Genomic DNA, 16,504 nt, shown 5'->3' on the forward strand with positions numbered 1-16,504 from the left:
CTATCTATACTGTGTTGATTAATATTATTTAATTAATTAATAGTTATCATTTTCAAATATTTATGTCTATATATATACTGAATTATTATAAAACATTTTTGTCCTTTGCGGAGTCATTTTTTATCCACATACAGTTTTAAACTCATTAAAAACTATGTACATGTATGTGCGCCAAACACATTATCAATGAAAGCCAAATTTAGGATCTTGCATAGAGGTCAAATGACCTAACATTAATTTGGTCTGTGATTGGACTTTGAGCACAGACCGCATATTTGATAAAAAGTACGTTTTAATTCCTACGTGGTATAATTTGTTTATTTTGTATAACTGATTCCTCTAGATTAGGCCTAGATTACACTGTGATAGAAATAATAAATATTTGTAAATATTGCCCATATAATTTGCTGCGGGGTGAAATTTTATGAAAAACAGATGAGACACCTACATCATGCAGAGAAAAAAGATGTAGCATGCCCCCCCCCCCCCCCCCCCCCACAAATAGGCTTTATAAATGGGCGCAAGACCCCCCCCCTTCCACCCCACCCCCACCCCACACCCGCTGGTTAACACAAGCGGTGTTATTAATAAAATAAAACAAAACGCAACACGGGTATCTAAAGGTAATAATCATAAACTCTTTAATAAAACACCTACAAGTTCATGCGTCTTCTAACATTTTTAATTGATCGTTCACATACCCGTACCGAAGCATGTATACGTGGTTTTTTTTTCGCACCATATGAGAAGTCACGTGATAAGATGAAGATTCAGAACGCGGTCAAGGGGTAGACGCCAGTATTTGCTCAAAGGCATCCCTTTTTAAAATTCGTCAACTGTCCAGTTAAAGGTAAGGATATTAAAACATCATATTGAAAGGAGGGCTTGTATTGTCTTTTGATCTCAGTAATGAATCTTTTTTAATAACTCAATAATAGTTGAAATACTTGAGTTTTGTCCCTTGGCCGCCATCTTTGGCTGATTGGAAAGGGAATTAATATTTAAAGAGTATGAATTCTTTCAGTAGCCTTTGCGAATTTTGTCATTAAACAGGAGAAATTCTTTGCAACGTAAACTTTATTTTATTCACCAAGATTCTGCTTGGGCCTGAGTCCCAAGCTACCTCATGCGCGGATCCAGAAAATTTTTCCCCGGGGGGGGGGGGGGGTTCCGACGGATATTTCAGTGTGCCGGGGGTGGGGGGGGTCCGAGACATATTTTTGTTATTTTTATATGTAATTTAAAGAAATTTGAATTTTACAGGGGGGAGCCTGGACCCCCTAACCCCCCTCTAGATCCGCGCATGTATCTAATATGATACAATACATATTGCGAATTGTTCATGCATGACTGCAGGTCTATATATATATATAGCTCCCAGACTGGACAACCATTCATTTTTTTGTTTTAGACCTGGGCTGCGTTCAAGATCGTAGCTGCTACTTAGGGCTACGTAGTTAAACAGTTAGCTAGCCTAGCTGCTACTTAGATATTCGTATCAAATATAAAATCTATTTATTTAGTGATATTTTGTTTGTCCCTTAAGTTATAATGAATTCTAACATGTCATTTTCCACTTGAAATTAACAAATTATGTCGATGTAAGTAGTCTTTCCAACTTCAAATCTTCAACCTAGCGGTCCGTTCAATAGACTTAGATAGCAACGACCTGACGGCTAGGCTAGCTGCTACGATCTTGGTGCAGCCCAGGAGTTAGTCATGTGAAACAACATGTACATGTATCACGATACAGCTGTCAACAGTTGAATTAGCTGGTATTTTTCTTTTTTTTTTTTTTTTTGCTTACCTCCACAGAAAAATAAGATATCTTGTTACCTCTACCAAATGTTAGTTATATGTGAACTTTTAGCTCTAGTCTAGGCATTGTGTTTTTCTTTAATACCGTGCTCTCTGAGTCTCCGCTATTTTGACCAGTTGGTTGTATGTAGATTTTTCAATGAGATGATTAACATGCACTGTATTATAGATACATATTTTTTTTTTTTAAATAAAAACATCTCTTTTAAAATGTGATTTGTTGAAAATGATTTGTCAATATTGAATCATACAATGTAGGTGCTGGTGCTCACCATCTAAATCTGTGTTTTGATAAAATGCATAACTAATAGGTATTTACAATTACCTATAAGCTATTATAGCATATATCGGTACTATAAAACTAACAAGGCTTGCAACTAGCCGCCTTTTTGACAAGCTTTCCATGGCTGGAAGTTTTCAAAAGTTAAATTACACTTTATAAAAATCCTTTTAAACACTATAGTGGTCCATTTAAGAACAGAATTAAACCGTTAAGGATAAAAAGACTTAAAGATCATTATTTCAATTTGAAACTAAGATAGACATATTTGAACTTTGATACTTACAACCTCAGAGAATGGCAATGGGGGCTAGTTGCAGGCCTTAAATTGTTATTTTTATAGCATAAGTATGCATTTTTTAAAATCACAGATTCAGACGGAGAGTGATCAATCACTATTGTATTACATGTATTATGATAAAAAGCACATTTTGATATATTTCATGTTTTAATGTTTAGATATGCCACTTAGAAACAAAGATGTCACTTAGGAGTAAAAAATTTGTACAGAAAATTAAAGTAATTAAATACAAGGAAGAGAGAAAAGAAATTGAAATTGTAAAGTTGGAGCCAAAATGTTCAGTTCCCAAGAAACCAAAGAAAGTTGTCACAGAGGAACTATTGGATCAGCCAACAACTTCAGTTGTTCAGGAAGGTAATTGGCTAATTGCCACACCTGCTTAAGCAACAAAGTATCAGTGATAAGCATGATGAAAAGCAATGTGTTAATTAGTATTACATACTTGTTTATATTTTGATAATTTCATTTTCAAAAATAGATGTAAGGACTTATGTATCCAGGAAGACTAAAGAACGTGAAGGATGGGAAACAGTACAGCCTTCAATGTTCAGGGCTAGGGTGGAGGAAATGTGCCCATCAACATGGGGATGTTGTTTTTGTGGCAAGGAGACAATGCACATCATTCACTGCCCAGACTGTGGACCAACAGCCCACTATTGTGAAGAATGCTGTACACAAATCCACAGTGTGGTGCTTTTTCACAAGCCATGTGTTTGGAAAGTAAGTAATTTTTAACCAACACCATTTCCTATTTATTTTTGTACATGTTTATGAACTGTCTTTCTTGAAGTGTTATTTTTTGTATTAAAAAAAAAAATGTGAAATTTAATGTGCATGGGTATTCCTTGGGATTTATATGTGTATTTTATGATTTAAAAAAAAAGTGAAATTTAATTTTCTCTTTGTTATTTAATTAGAATGCTATGTATGTCCCTCATGAAAGTTCATCAGAAACTTGCATTAGAAGGAAAGATCATAATGAATGTCCAACAGCTTACACCAAAACCCTTGCTGTAATAAGCCTATCAGGTAAGTACACTACCCCAAATAGTTTTTTATGTTTTAATTAAAACATCCAAAATGCTGAAAAAAAATTGGGTCGGGGCTTTTATGATGGGTCATACATCAAACAATTTTTTTTGGTGATCTGATATAATATAATTATTAATAAAACATGAATTAAATAATCATTAATTACTTGCTGAGACACTAAGCCAAAAATGTAGTTAATAGTTGTTTTGTTACATGCAAAAAACAGATCAGTAACTTTTTGGTTGATTTTTTTTTTCATGTGCAAAACAGAACAAATAAAATATTTTGCTTTATTTGAATTTCAGGACATCAGCATAAAATGAATATGCAATTCTGCAAGTGTGAGATGGAGTCTGTCACATTGGTCAGGTTCAGACTATGGCCGTCTTCTCCTGAAGTACCCCGTGTTGCGTTTGATTTTAAATTGATGGAGTTGGCTGTGGTCCTTCAGCTTGAGGGTTGCCTGTCTTTAAAATCTTTCTGTGATGCCATTATTCAATCTCAGAATGGATTTCCTGTTATGGTGCGACCTGATGAGGTAATTATTTTTTTTTCTGTCTATTTATTAATTTTTTTTTCACTTTGCTTTATAGATGATCTAAGTTGACAGGATCAACATAGAAATGCCTTGTAATAATGAAAATCACATTTCCTCAGTTGTCTTACTTTTTATTGTATTATTATTTATATTGGTAACAGAGAGATGATGAATTTGATAATTAATTATTAAAAATGCTATGTAAACAGAAGGATCACTTTGTCCAGCACCAGACCTTTTAAGAGGAGTAACATTTGAGATTATTAGCCAGATTTATATTTTATAAATGTTTAATTTCATAATAAAAAGTTAATGTCACTAATAACAACTCAAAAAAGTGATGGTTAATTTTGAAGAATACAGCATGATACAGTTTTGAGTTATATTTCAGCCAAAAAAACTTGGTAAATGAGAACCCATCAATTTATATAAATCTTATTTTAGCATTATGATAAACTATTTTAGATTAAACCATGTCTTCATCACAAAAATTGATAGGCATTTGAATAAATTGACATTTAAATACAGCAAAATACTTTAGATACATGCAAATAAAGCTGAACACAGCTTGTAAATACTAAATAGGCACCGTCGCACAGGTATACATTAACCCTTTGATTTTGTTACACTCAATTGCACATCTGAAACTTGTTAATGTATAGTTTTCCTTTCATGGTCTTAAGATTTTATACATTTATTTCTTAATCTATGTGCATATTCTCTTTGTATATGATGCTTTGATATGTTTATTTGATATTACCATTCTCCTGATTTGAAAAAAAACATATAGAAAGTTGAATAATTTCATTGCGATCAAGTAACACAGGTGAAACCTCTACTGTTAATTCTTTAAACTGCTAAGAGGTCTGTGTCTTATATAGGGGTTGTAAGGATACCGATGATAAATTAAAAGAGAAATATGGCAGACATTGCCTAATTACAAGCGGTGTTCAGCTTTAAATTGAATGAGCACTTATTTTCATGATATCACATTTTCATGATTTGAGGAAAATACTGGTCCAAAAGGATTTTATACTGCATGCATTATTGAACAGTAAACATTATAACACTGCAATATTTAAATTGTAACATTTCTATAGAGGTCTCTTTATACATGTACCATGAAAAGCAATGATAATTAAACCTCCATGAAAATTTGCAATTTCACAGCACATTCTATATATCCTTGCCTTTATAGTACATTTATAAAAGACAATATTTTCGGATCTATAAATTGTCTTCAAAAGCACCATAAAAGCATATTTAATGCCAAAAGCTCAACTTTTTTGTTTCTGTACCTACAGGTGAAAGATATATACAGGAGTCTTGTTGGGGATTCCTTTAATGAATACAGATTCCACAGATCTCAGTTTAACAACAGAGAGAGTTATGATGAAAACCATGTTCAAATGGCTAATGAATGCCCTATCTGTTGTGAGGTATGTGTGTAAAAATGCAGACATGCATATATTGTAATTGGTTGACATTATTCGATGAATGCCCCATACCATAGACGATTAGCGAATCTCAATGCCTTTTACTTGTTTTTCCAATATAAAAGAGTCTAAATTTTAAAAATCTGATGACAACAAAATATTTGTCTTTTGCAGTAAAATTTGCTCATAAATCAATCTAATAATCTCCCATATTAGTTATCAATCCATTATTTTCAAATTCTAAGAAGAACTCAAAAACAATTTATCCTTTTAGAATTTGGAAAATCAAATGCAGAAAACTTACAAAACAAATAAGTTTGAAATGAAATTTTAATATTTTGATTAGCAATCTGCAAAACTAATGTAATGTAAAGTCAAATCAAAAGTACTTTTAGTGCAGAGTTGAAATTTTTAGGATTTTTGGTGACTGCTATGATAGGATTGAATCATGATTTTTTGAAGTACTTATACAGTCTCATAACTGCAGCGGTGTGAGCATACAAATTGAGTAACATGTGTTAGTGCATTGTGAAAATTTGTATGCACACATCACTGCAGTTATGAAACTGTATACTTACAAAAATCATGATTTATTGATTATATTTACATTTTTGTTTTAACTTCTTGCCTTGTCTGCAAATGTGATATATACCTTAAATTTCTATCTTATCCTAAGGGTAAGTTAATATTAATGGAAGAGCCACAGTAACAGCCACAGGCGTGAACTTTGATTTTCGCTTGTGAAATTGCAGTTTACAGCGTTCAATGTTTGTGATGCATGTCTTAATAGAACTCGTCATTTTAACCTTTGGAACCCAGTGATTAGTTGTTGCATTTAGAGGCATTTAAAGATCACAGAATTTAATGGAAAAACGCAGTAGAATGTAAACATTAGAAAATGGTCTTCAGATTTAAGTAGCGCAGGGATAACAAGCATTCTAAGAGTATTGCATAAGCAATACACGTCCCTGACCAGTTTGTAGAAATTTGTGAAAACAATGCACTGTTATGCAGAATATCATTTCTTACTGTCTTCTGTACCCAGAATCAACAGACCAACACGATAACGAACTCGATTGTAATAATACAAAAAACCCTGAAGATTAAATTTACAACACAATACTTGACACTATTTTACAGAACTTATTTGTTAGCAACAATAAAAGGAATGGTCCAAGTTATGCACGCGATACTATTACTGACTACATACTTTTCACGTTTATTCAATACACATCGAACAGGATAACGAACCCGAACATTAAAAAATTGGAATATAAAAAATTAATTTTCTCCAAAATATGTCAACCAGATGCTACAAAAGTGAAAACTTGATCTGTAGTTTGACATTTTGAAGCTGTTCAGCAAATTTCATACTATTCCTCTAACGCATAAAGAAAAAAAGTGTGGAAAACTGAAGTGGGACAGACTGATGGAGTGACGGACGCAGAGGAAAACTATAGTTCCCCCCCCCCCCCCCCCCCCCCCCCCCCCCCCCCCCCCCCCCCCCCCCCCCCCCCCGGTGAAAACCAGTAGGGGACTAATAAGCAAGGTCTTTACTTATAAGGGTACTCGCTTACAGCTTGCAAGGAAACATCATGTTCTATGATAGAGCTTGTATTTTTTCTGTTTATATAATCAAGGAACACTTTGTGGTGAAAATTTGTTTTGATATGAGGATCTTTGTGCATATTATTTATTTATGAAATCTTGGCTAAAACTTTTATCTCTAAGAAAAAATCATCACTACATACTGAATTCTCAGAAAATCAACCATTAGTAAATGTACCTCAAATCCAGCAATTGTAGTAAGTATTGCAATAGCCAGTTTAGGTACAAATTTAAGTTTAACTGCAGAAAAAAATTACCAGATTTGGTATTGATATGTAATGATTATTTTATGATGGGTTATGTAGGTTCAAGAGTACCGGTATATGTTCAATCATCTTTATATCTTTATGAAAAAGAATATCCTTGAAAAATTGAAAGTGAGGAAAAAGAGTATCTATATGTGACTTCCACCACATGTGATTTAATTTTTGTCAATAAAATAATGATTAAAAAAAACAATAATATATTAATTTTCAGAGTGATGTAACTAAAATCATTTCCCTGGATGGTAACTTTGGTCTTGTGCACAAGAAATCATCAGGACAGGGGACTGGGGTACCCAGAAGAGAAGAAAAATTTTTCATGGACCAAGACAAAGTTGACACATTTGTGTCAGCTTATGGTCAAGATGCCAAAAAGCAAAATATTGTAAGTGTATTATTTGATTGAACAATTTAATAGGTTCACAAAAGTCTGTAGTTGTGTTTTAATAGAAAAAATACAAGAATTAAAGGAAATGGGTTAACCATGTTTGTGGTACAAGTCATATAAGTTAAATTTTGTTTGGTGTCTGAAATGGCATATACATGTATGAGGGCTGTTTGAAAATTATTGAGACATTTACTCTTGCTCCCTTGGGAAAGACAATAAATCATTAAAATGTACATCGTAGCTATTCATAGATTAGAACATGAAGAATGGCATGTTATCTTACAGATTATACTGTCTTTCATTTCCAAAACTATAAAGCATTTAATGCTTAATTTCGGATTTTGGTGGTCCTTTCACAACAATGCTGTGCAAACAAAATGAATACTGCATGTTAGTGTGGAATGATAATTTGTCACCTCAAGAGCAGAAAAAAAAATTATGATACAATATAGAAGTCAAGGGTGTTAGAGTATTCCATTAGGTTCTCTGAATGGTAAGCAAAGATGGCTTTGCAAAACACAGTTGTATTTAATTGCAGTAAAATCATTCATGCATCCATTTTATTAATTTGTATTCATGTTTTTTTTTTCAGAATTGCTCAGATTTTCAAGCGGGAAATATCATTCGTTCTAAAAAGAAGACTGATAAATTAGATATCACTGGTTTGTTTGGGTCTGTGTGCCAACATGATATTTCCACAGCTTTTTATGAATCTGAAACATGGAGAAAGGTAATAAATCATAATATAAAATAGTTTTGAAAATGAACTTCATTCACAAGAGTGTGTCGAGTACCATAAGTTCAAGATAATAAACATAGATGTCTGCAACATTTAATGGGATTAGAAAAAGTATAGGATTATATATAGAATAGAAGTGTACATAATGTTTTCTGACTGTAGGTGATTGAGAATAGACTAGTTTGTATTGGGATATATATACAGCTGAACTTCAGTATCCTGTTCACCATGGATATGTCAAAGATGTTTAGAAGTGCCAATAACTTGTTCTTTAAAGCTGCTTGATCCGCTTTTTTGTAATTACAGTATAAAATTTGTTTTCATACAAATCATTTATCTTACAAAGTTATGGACTTTCTCCTATTTACACCAGCAGAATCAGTCTCTTTTCAAAGTTAGAAATATTCAAAGTAAATAAAAATAATTTCTCTTTGGGCAAACGAAAAAACAAACCAAAATGCATCACGGGAATGTTAAGAAAAGGAAACCGCTTGGTTTCGTCCCCCGAATGATTGGGGTTATTCAACCTTCTTGCTATGCATCGATCGTAAAGAAAGCAGACTTTAGAAATATTAGCGAACAAAACGTAACATGTTGATTTGTCTGATCATTTCGACCATTATTTAAAGCGATGTCAAATTCGTAATACAACCATACCCTTCTCGTCATCAGGGGTGAAATTTAACATGAAGCGAAAATAACGCGGTACCTTTTAATGTCGTTTGTTTTTGTTAGCAAATTTTGTACGTATTTTTCTTCATTGAAATTTGTCATAATTGATGGGTAAAACTACTGCAATGTCTATTATTATACATATACTAAGCATAGCCATCGTTTAAAAGCGTGCATAAAATTTGATATAATATCGGACCAAGCAGCTTTAAAAAATTACTATAGAAGCATATATTTTCCTTGGGTTGAAATTGTGTTGTTATTATACCAAATATAATTTCATTGGCATTCAATTTTGTCACATATCGTATATTCCTTATATGTATTGTGTATCAACTCTGTGTCTATTAATAGTTGGGTTAAAAATTTGTCATAAATTGAATTTCGTTGATTTAAACTGCCAACAAAAATAACAAAATTAAATCCTCAACAAATATTTCTGCTTCTACAGTAATTTAAGTTCAAGATAATGAGGTTGGACTGAGTTGTTGATAATTAAAATGTGCCACAAGTAACAGTCTGCTTATATATGTATTATACTAAATTTATTTAGATTGGCATATTCAGTGCACCTCCTACAACACTTGGTCGACAATTCTGAACAGGATGAAAGAGCTGGAATTATTATGTATGACATAGCATGTAGCCTTCAGAGACACTTGCAGGTATAGTTAATAAAAATAAGTAATATGAAAACTCATGAGTTATTTTTTACCTGTCTTATTTCATTTTTCTTTATATTGTTTTTTTTTGTTTCTAGAAAGAAAACAAAGACCTACAGGCAAATTTTAAGTTTGTTGTGCCAGTGTTTCACAGTTATGCACATAATATGGCATGCCAGGTATGCTCTATTAAAATCTATTTGATCAAAGTACACTGCTGGCTTAATCTAATAAGTCAGCACACTGAATTAAGAATACTGCAATCCTTTACCAGAAATTTTGAAATTGAATTTAAAAATAAGAATTATATGTGTATGTTTTTTTTATATACATTGCATAGTATTGTAAGTGAAAGAATATGATTGAAGTTTAGTATTTGGAAAGATATATTTTATTGGAAATCACTAGCTTTAGTAGTCATATGCAATTATTGGAGTGAATGGGGTATTTGAAATTGAGAAGTACATTATATTGATATTATTCAATAAGAACTGTAATTGTAACCCCCTCCTCTTTTTAAATAGCATTTTTTAGCTGCAAACTTTTGTAAACTCTTATTTGTTTGTTATAATGAAGACCAACCTACAGTGGAAACTAGTTGGAAAAAAAATATACAGTCAAACCTCGTTATATTGAAGTCAAGGTACTGAGAAAAAACTCAGAGATATCCAAGGATTCAAGATATTTAGGTTAAAATACTTAAAGAAGAAGGAATTTAAACTTCTTAATCATTTTGACAATGGTATTTGAAATATCGGTGTTCGAGATTGCAAAGTTCAGAAGTATTTGCGTATTAATTCTCAAAATGTGTCTATGATCCGTTACTTCTGATAGTGTATATATTAAGATTAGATTAAACCTACTGAATTCTGCATAATTTCTGCTTTAGAGATTTGTCTCCAAATTAAATTTAAAGGCGTTGGTTTCCAGATTTGACTGTTTTAAAAAGCAGAAAGTAAATCTTAACAAACTTTTTTTAGCTTGAATTTGGTCAAAGGTTTGTGGAGGGAACTGGACTTAATGATGGAGAAGGTGTCGAGAGATTGTGGTCCTACCTCAGAAAATTCAGTTCTATCACAAAAGAAATGACTGTGTCAAACAGACACCATTTGTTAGTGGATGCATTAGAACATTATTCAAACAGAATAAAGGAAAAATTAGGTAAATTTGTTTTTACATGATATTATTTTGAACATTTTCATATTTGGGGGTGGATTATTATATACTGGTAAAGAAGCGCTGCATTATTTATTTATTAATTAAAATGTTTTCATAATTTGACACACTGATTATGCTGTTAGTTGATTGATAATTTGAACTTTAAATTATATTTAGGGGAACGATTAAAGGCCATGCTTGAGAAAGCCAAAAAATTGCAAGAAGAAACCAGAGACGTGTTCACTGCTGTAGAAGCAAAGCATGATGGTATGTTGTAAACAAAGTTTGATAGATAAAAAGAAATATTGAGGGAAAACATGGGGAGGCTATCAATGATCTTACTTAACCATATACATTTACCAAAAATGGTTATCTTTTGAAGGTAGTGCAGCAGAATGGATTTTACTCTGGAAAGAGTTATCAAGAAGTGGAAGACAAGTTTCTGGTAAGATTTACTGGTAAATACTGTTGAGTATTAAGCTTGTAAAGATATACATGCATTTGTCAATGGTGTGTGTATATACATGTATAAGCAAACATGTATTTTTTACACTTTGCTTGTGAATAACCAGTTAATGCTAAATTCATTATCCATTTCTCACAGTCAGTTTAACACCAGATGAAAGATACTGTTGGCTCTCCAAACAGATTGTTACACAGAGGTTAGTAGAATTCCTTGAGAGACCAATGGAGGGTTATTTCTAGAATCTTTATTAATGATTTTTGTTTGTTTGTTAAGTAACAGACAAGTTTAATTGTTTTGTAGTAGTAGATCAAACAATTCAGAATGGGGAAGTAAAGACTGAAATTTTGTTTCATGTGTGGTATTAATTTATAGCCATTACCTATATACATGTGGTACTTTTACATGTATATAGGTAATGGCTGAACTTATTTTACAAAAGAACTTACGACAAAGTCGTAAATATTTTCAGTCTCTTAAAATGATTTTTAAAGAACAAAATTGACATTGTTTTTCTTTGCCCCATCCAGTTTGAGATAATGAAGTTTGACTTATTTGAAGTATTAAAACAAAAACATATTTTCTCTGCATCTGTTTTTATTTCATATGATTTTTGATATGTAAACTTTAATATTATGTTGTGCAGGATAATGTTAGCTGATTCCAATGATGAGGATGAAAAGGTGCTTTTGAAAGACCATATTCAAAAGTAAGTCATATTTGTGTGTGTATTATGGATGTCAACCAAAAAAAAAATTAAATTAGCTCAAGCACTAACATCTTGAATACAAGGGATATGTCACAATATTATGACAGTCCCTCTTTTTCTTTGTAGTTTGTAATTTTTATTGTCTCAAATCCTCAGATATCTTTAAGTTTAACAAATTTTAGATAATGTAGTTTGCCTAGTAATGAAGGCAAGTTTGAAGACAAAAACTGATAATATATTTTTTCAATTTTCAATGTTATTTTGCAATATTTATTGTTAAACCTAGATATCCATTTAGAATAAAGAATCTGCATCTTATTGAAAATGATTACTAACGGAAAACTATCAAAATAATAAAAAAAACTTATTGAAAGGATTTGTCTTTGATTGTAATAGTTTTTGATTCTGTTATGGTTTTTTGACTTTTTAAAATTCGTTTGCAGAACAGAAAATGAAATGAAGAAAGTAGGCAAGCAGATAAATGTACAAAGTTTGGATGACCAGAAAGAAGAGCTAGCCGAATCAGCGAAAAACAAACTAAAGCAAGGACATCTCAAAAAACTACAAATGTTTGCTAATGAAAGGCAATACATTCTGTCTTTACTGAAGAAATACTTTGGTAAGATAATTTTGTTTATCTTTCTTATATTTATAACTGAATACTCTTGATTTAATGTTTCTCAAGATTTTGCTCATCAATTTCCATAAACAAGAAAATGTCAACTTTTCAACTCGTCAATTCGTCAAAATAACAGAGTTTACATAAGTACAACTAAATCCTCAAGAACTCAACTAAGGTTGCACAGTAAAAACCTTTGGTCTATTTGTAGCCATGTTTGTTTAAATTTCTAGTACATTGTACAACTTTTGATAGTTTTCTTTAGCCCTACATATGTACTACTGCATACTGGGTGACTGCACTAATATGTGCAGGTAATCTATCATGCATGTTATTATCTAATGCTTTTATGTAATTTGGGCAGATGGACAAGAGATGGCAAAAAGAATTTCCAAACAGCTGTCTTCCAACAGTGAAAAGATAAAGAAAAGCCTTAAAGAATTTAATAGCAAGTTCAGTGAAAGGTTTTCTTTTGCTGAAGTCAGCTCACCATCTGCTACATTCTTCAAGGATTTGAATGTTTCGCCTTTCCTCGATGAAGACAAAATAAAGGCTTGCCAGGCCTACTCCCTCTACCAGCATGCAATGGAGCAGGAACAAATGACAATGCTAGAGGTCAAAGCTTTGTTGCATCATATTGATGATGAAAATCAACATTTATTAAATCTTATAGTGGAAGCAACACAAGATGACAGATATCAAATTGGTCGTAAGCATATGCTTATGATGTTTAAGTTGAAAGCTGAAGAGCAGTGGATAAGATATCTTTTGTCTTTATCTGAATTTTCCGATAAAAGTGCAGAGAGTCAAATTCACTCTTTTATCGATATGCCTCTGCAGACAGATTTTATTGAATTAGATTGTATATTTGGAGAAATGTCTGACTTATCTGAATCGGATGATAGTGAAACTGAATGAAATCAGTATTTCACCCAACTCTTACCCACCCCCAATGTTAAGGGTATATTCTAATCATTTTGTCTATTTTTCATTGTCCGTTTGTGCTTGATCGGTATATACAAGGTTAAATTGAGCACGGAAGTTGATTTGAGGGTGTATTATATACAAGATATATATCTGTATTGTGACTCATGTCTGTTTGGCAAAATCTAGGTGCAAGGTCAAGTTTACTTGTAGATTTCCAAAAAAAAACCGAGACACTCCTTTTAATCATCTTTTTATCATCATGTTTGAATATTATACAAACTGATACAGACTTGTTATTTATTCACTCCAAATCAATGTGTTTATCCAATTTTATTTTTGTCATTGTCAGTTTTCATGTGCAATGATAGTAGACAATGAACTGGAAGCTTAAATCACACTTTTGCTGTTCTTAAAGATAAAGAGCTTATATTTGCCATCATGATGTCAATTTTTTTTGGTCAAATTCAAAATCATGACTGTATGTTACATTTATTGATTTAAAAAATAAATCTGTATAAACATTCATTTAAAGGGGTAATTTGAGATATTATATAGTACTTTATTCAAATTTTAATTTCCAACAAATATATCCTGTATTACTTTCATTCATTCATTCATTAATATTCATAATGAACATAATTCTGATAGTATTAAAATGACTGAAAATAAAGAAACATTATATTTTATGCTTGTGGTTTTTTTTTAGTTTCCTTTGTTGCAATTTCAAAGTGTATTAAATAAGGATTACAAATCAATGAAACACAATTGGAAAAGTAGTTCAGAGATGTGAAATGAAATATGAAGTTAACGAACAGTACTCAATCTCATATGGCCATAGAAATAATACAAATCTGGAGCAGAGCAAACATGGACCTCTATATAAAAAAGTACATGCCGTGTGCTCATGGTCGTGCAAAGTACGAAAAAAAAGTTGGAAAATCAAGTGTATAAACTTTAAATGAAAAACCTCAGTTAGCATTTTATGATAGGTTGTATGTGCCGACAAGGTCATTGTATAGACCAGCGAACTGTTGTCTTCAAACGAGGCTGTTGATATCCTTGTTTCATCAACTTGTTTATTAATAGCTTGCCTAGGAAATGTTTGTACGTAGAGCATGCCCTTGCATAAAGTTTGGTTGTAGAAATATTTCAAACACTCAAGACGTATTAAATATATTGCAAGAGGAAGGCAAATAATAGAGCCTCGTACTTGCGGCTGAAAATGAACATTTTTATAAAATAGTTGCTCAAAAACCTTATTTTGCACAAAAAAAGCAAATGTAGCCGCAGATAATTGAATTTCATGCGGCTGAAAATGAATATTTCCTTCAGATATTAGAGAATATAGTGCTCATAAACCTTAATTCGGCCGAAAAGCCAACCGGGGCCGCATATCATCGAATTTTAGTTATATGCCAATGAAAATTAATATTTCCTTCAAATAGTAGAGAATATCATGCTCATAAACCTTGAATTGCTTGAAAACGGCGAATGGAGCCACATAAAATCAATTTTTGGTTATGTGCGGCTGAAAATGAACATTTCCTTTAAATAGTAGAGAATATCATGCTCATAAACCTTGAATTGCTTGAAAACGGCGAATGGAGCCACATAAAATCAATTTTTGGTTATATGCGGCTGAAAATGAACATTTCCTTGAATTAGTAGAGAATATCATGCTCATAAACCTTGAATTGCTTGAAAACGGCGAATGGAGCCACATAAAATCAATTTTTGGTTATGTGCGGCTGAAAATGAACATTTCCTTTAAATAGTAGAGAATATCATGCTCATAAACCTTGAATTGCTTGAAAACGGCGAATGGAGCCACATAAAATCAATTTTTGGTTATATGCGGCTGAAAATGAACATTTCCTTGAATTAGTAGAGAATATCATGCTCATAAACCTTGAATTGCTTGAAAACGGCGAATGGAGCCACATAAAATCAATTTTTGGTTATATGCGGCTGAAAATGAACATTTCCTTGAATTAGTTGAGAATATCATGCTAAAATACCTTGGTTTGCTTAAAAGGGCAAATGGAGCCGCATAAAATCAAATTTTGGTCATGTGCGGCTGAAAATGAACATTTCCTTTAAATAGTAGAGAATATCATGATAATAAACCTTGAATTGCTTGAAAACGGCAAATGGAGCCGCAAAAAATCAATTTTTGGTTATATGCGGCTGAAAATGAACATTTCCTTGAATTAGTTGAGAATATCATGCTAAAATACCTTGGTTTGCTTAAAAGGGCAAATGGAGCCGCATAAAATCAAATTTTGGTCATGTGCGGCTGAAAATGAACATTTCCTTTAAATAGTAGAGAATATCATGATAATAAACCTTGAATTGCTTGAAAACGGCAAATGGAGCCGCAAAAAATCGAACTTTGGTCATGTGCGGCTGAAAATGAACATTTCCTTGAATTAGTTGAGAATATCATGCTTAAATACCTTGGTTTGCTTAAAAAGGGTAAATGGAGCCGCATAAAATCAAATTTTGGTCATGTACGGCTGAAAATGAACATTTCTTTCAAATATTAGAGAATATCATGATAATAAACCTTGAATTGCTTGAAAACGGCAAATGGAGCCGCAAAAAATCGAACTTTGGTCATGTGCGGCTGAAAATGAACATTTCCTTGAATTAGTTGAGAATATCATGCTTAAATACCTTGGTTTGCTTAAAAAGAGTAAATGGAGCCGCATAAAATCAAATTTTGGTCATGTGCGGCTGAAAATGAAAATTTCCATCAAATATTAGAGAATATCATGATAATAAACCTTAAATTGCTTGAAAACGGCAAATGGAGCCGCAAAAAATCGAACTTTGGTCATTTGCGGCTGAAAATGAACATTTCCTTGAATTAGTAGAGAATATCATGCTCA

At 32.2% G+C, this 16,504-nt stretch overlaps 1 pseudogene; it reads left to right on the forward strand.

Annotated features, from left to right (window-relative positions):
- The first annotated feature begins 763 nt into the window (after nucleotides 1-763).
- On the forward strand, nucleotides 764-13,960 carry LOC128191221 (uncharacterized; annotated as a pseudogene).
- Nucleotides 13,961-16,504: the final 2,544 nt, after the last annotated feature.

The sequence above is a fragment of the Crassostrea angulata genome, chromosome 7 (assembly GCF_025612915.1).
Source record: "Crassostrea angulata isolate pt1a10 chromosome 7, ASM2561291v2, whole genome shotgun sequence".
Lineage (NCBI taxonomy): Eukaryota > Metazoa > Mollusca > Bivalvia > Ostreida > Ostreidae > Magallana > Magallana angulata.